The sequence below is a fragment of the Crocuta crocuta genome, unplaced genomic scaffold (assembly GCF_008692635.1).
Source record: "Crocuta crocuta isolate KB4526 unplaced genomic scaffold, BGI_CrCroc_1.0 scaffold1129, whole genome shotgun sequence".
NCBI classification, from domain to species: domain Eukaryota; kingdom Metazoa; phylum Chordata; class Mammalia; order Carnivora; family Hyaenidae; genus Crocuta; species Crocuta crocuta.
The window spans coordinates 474,634-477,946 of NW_027528629.1; positions in this window are offsets into that span (position 1 = coordinate 474,634).

Consider the following 3,313-nt stretch of genomic DNA (forward strand, 5'->3'; position numbering starts at 1 on the left):
AGTGGAATTTCTCCTGAATTATTTCATAATGGTAATTTTTATTATTTATTTATTTTTAAATAACTGTTTATTTTTTTGTGTGTGTGAGAGAGAGAGCACAAATGAGGGAAAGGCAGAGAGAGAGAGAGGGAGACAAAGAATCTGAACCAGGCTGTAGGCTCCAGGCTCTGAGCTTTCAGCACAGAGCCCAACCAGGGGCTTGAACACATGAACCATGCAATCCTGATCTGAGCTGAAGTTGGTGCTTAAACGACTGAGCCACCCAGGCACCCCTATAATGGGAATAAAAAAACCCATTTCATTTCAAACTACTTTTAGATTTATAGAAAAGCTGCAAACATAGTACAGAGAATTTCAATATATCCCTCACCCAGCCTCCTCCATCCTCCAAAGTTAACATCTTAGATAATCATCATACAACTGCCAGAACCAGGAATTTAACATGGTCCTAATACCATCCACCAAATAAACTACCTCATTCAAACTTCACCATTTTTTGCCATTACTATCCTTTTTAAGAATCCTAATCATTTNACAGCCCCAAAGACTATTGATCAGTTATTTTGCTGAATGTCCATCAATTTGGGCCTATCTGGTATCTTCTCATTATGACAGTACGGCAATTCTTCCTTGGAAAGAGAAATGGTAGAAATTGTGCCATGTCTTTCTCAGCACACCATATCACAGGGTTCCTATTTCAGTATTACTGGTGACATTGACCTTGATCATCTAGTCAAGGTGGTCTCTAATGGCATTTCCACTCTCAAATTACTCTAATTTCCCTTGTAATTAATAAATATAGTGAAAAGATACTTTATATAAATATGTTTTATNGGAATAACTTTCATATCTCTTCTATCTATATATTTAATTATTTATTTATATCATTATAGACTCCTGAATATGTTTTTATTCTTTGGGTTATAATTCAATACTAGAATTATTTATTTTGTTGTTTTGTTTCTCAAAGCTTTGGCCACAAGGAGCTCCTTCTCCTAATGTTGTATTCTATCAGCAACTCTACCCACCCCTTCACATGTCTTTTGAGGACTTTATTTTTTCTCTGATTCGGTAANGGATCCTTGGTTCCTTTTATAGAAGAATGATACTCAGAAACAAAGATCTTGGCACTAGGTATGCTAAGGTCTACTGGAATGTCATTGCTTACAGTCTCTCTCAGCAGACAGGGCTGGGAAGTATTTGTATATTAACCTATGTATACATGCATATCTCTTTTTATCTGTGTGTGTGTGTGTGTGTGCGTGCGTGTGTAATGATTTTAGTCTGATATCTCAGATTCCAATTCAACACAATAGGAGTCATTCTAATTTCCTCAATTTCTTTACTTGTAATTTCTTTTTTCCAACAGTAATAAATCTTAGTTTTATTGTTTATTACCTATTTACTTACTCTTTCAACTCCAGTATACATTTAAACTAGTTTCAGAATATCTTATCAATACTGCTGTGAGAAACGCATTTACTGGCAATGTAACAGCATTTTTGCATAGTTCTTTTGGTATTTATCTTTTTGCATCCAGTCAAGTGATTGTTTTCTAAAGTTATTAGGTTAGTTCTTTTCCCCTTATGTTCAGTATGGTTATGTTATTGATTTTTAGTACAGGTAGTTTCATTTGTTAGTGTTTGTATCCCATTTTGGGTTTCCTCCACATCATAATTGGCTTTCACTATTTGTTTATTAATGGCAGTATTTCTTAATTGAGTATTTATTTCTATTTATTAATTCTTTACCAACAGACATCATCATACACACAATAGATAGCTTTGTAATATCAGCTGGTAGTGATCATAAGGATGTGCCAAAAATATGTATCCTTATATTTAAATTAGAAAACACCATGTTTGCCTTGTGCATTCCAGGGGTGCTCTGTTTATTTATTCAAGTGAATGCCTCATATTTATTCACTTTTTTCCTACATACTAATTCACATAAAATGGCTAAAATATTTCACATTGCTGCGCATATCATGGCTCAACCTGATCATATGCATTGGGTTTAATTCTTGAAAGCAAGGAATTTAATGCCTCCATATGGCCATTAAAACCAGCTGAGGCACCACTATTTGTCATGATGTTGATGATGGGTCCTTTATTGCTTGTGTCTTTTTTTTATTATTGTTGCCAAGTAACTGAAAAACTCATGCAGCATTGCAGAGGATAAGACCTTTCCCTATTAAGAAGAAAAAGATGACAGCCTGCTGTGTGAACAATAGGGAAACTACCCTTATCATTCCCGGCACAAACACTTCATCACTAGGGGTGCATCTTTACAAAAAAACTCTTTGAAATTTTGCTGTAAAATATTCTGTTCCTGTTCACTGACATGAAATTTATAGAGCTTTTAAAGAAAAAATAATATGTTAACTGGCAGAAAAATGGAGGGAAAAAATCCAGAAAATGTATTACACATCTTTCTTTACCAAATAGTTGGTATCTAAAAACTCCACATTGGGAGAGGTAGAAGTGATTATTACTATCACATGGCATCTTGGCCTACTTAATTCCAGCAGAATAAGCCTCATCCCACTGTGTTCTGGAGAAGGATAAAGAGTCTCAAGTCAGATCAAAGGCCAAGTTGTGATATTTGTGAAAAGAAGAAAATTGCATACTCTTTTTTTTTTTTTAGGTTTTTTTCCTCTCAAGATATNTCCCATGAATATAAAAAAAATCAAGTAGTAAAATAGTATCAATTGCTCCACTCCATGACAAATAGCCTTTAAAAATGGAAGCCCATAGAAGCACAGAAACTAAACTCAAAACATATATTCTTAGCATTCCACAGTTATTCCTCCAATAATAAAATTACTGGCTTAAGCTCTCATCTGACATTTAATCCCTCTTTATAAGTAAGAAATAATTTTTTTCATATAACATGGAAAAAGCATTCTTCTTTAAAATACACATTCACTGGGTCACCTGGGTGGCTCAGTTGGTTAAGCAGCAGGCTTCAGCTCTGCTCATGATCTCACAGTTTGTGAGTTTGAACCCCACATCAGGCTCTGTACTGACAGCTCAGAGCCTGAAGCCTACTTCAGTTTCTGTGTCTCCCTCTCTCTCTGCCCCTCCCCTGCTCATACTCTGTCTGTCTCTCTCTAAAGTAAATATTTAAAAAATTTTAAGTATACATTCACCTTTAAATATTTCTACATATTAAAAAATAGTATCTTTATTCATATAGCCTTTCACAGGAATATCTAAATTCCTCCCTTATCTATCCTCTCTAAAAAGGCAGTTAAATACAATGTGCTGTTTTATTATCAAATACTTCAACAAATACATGATGCACTACATCC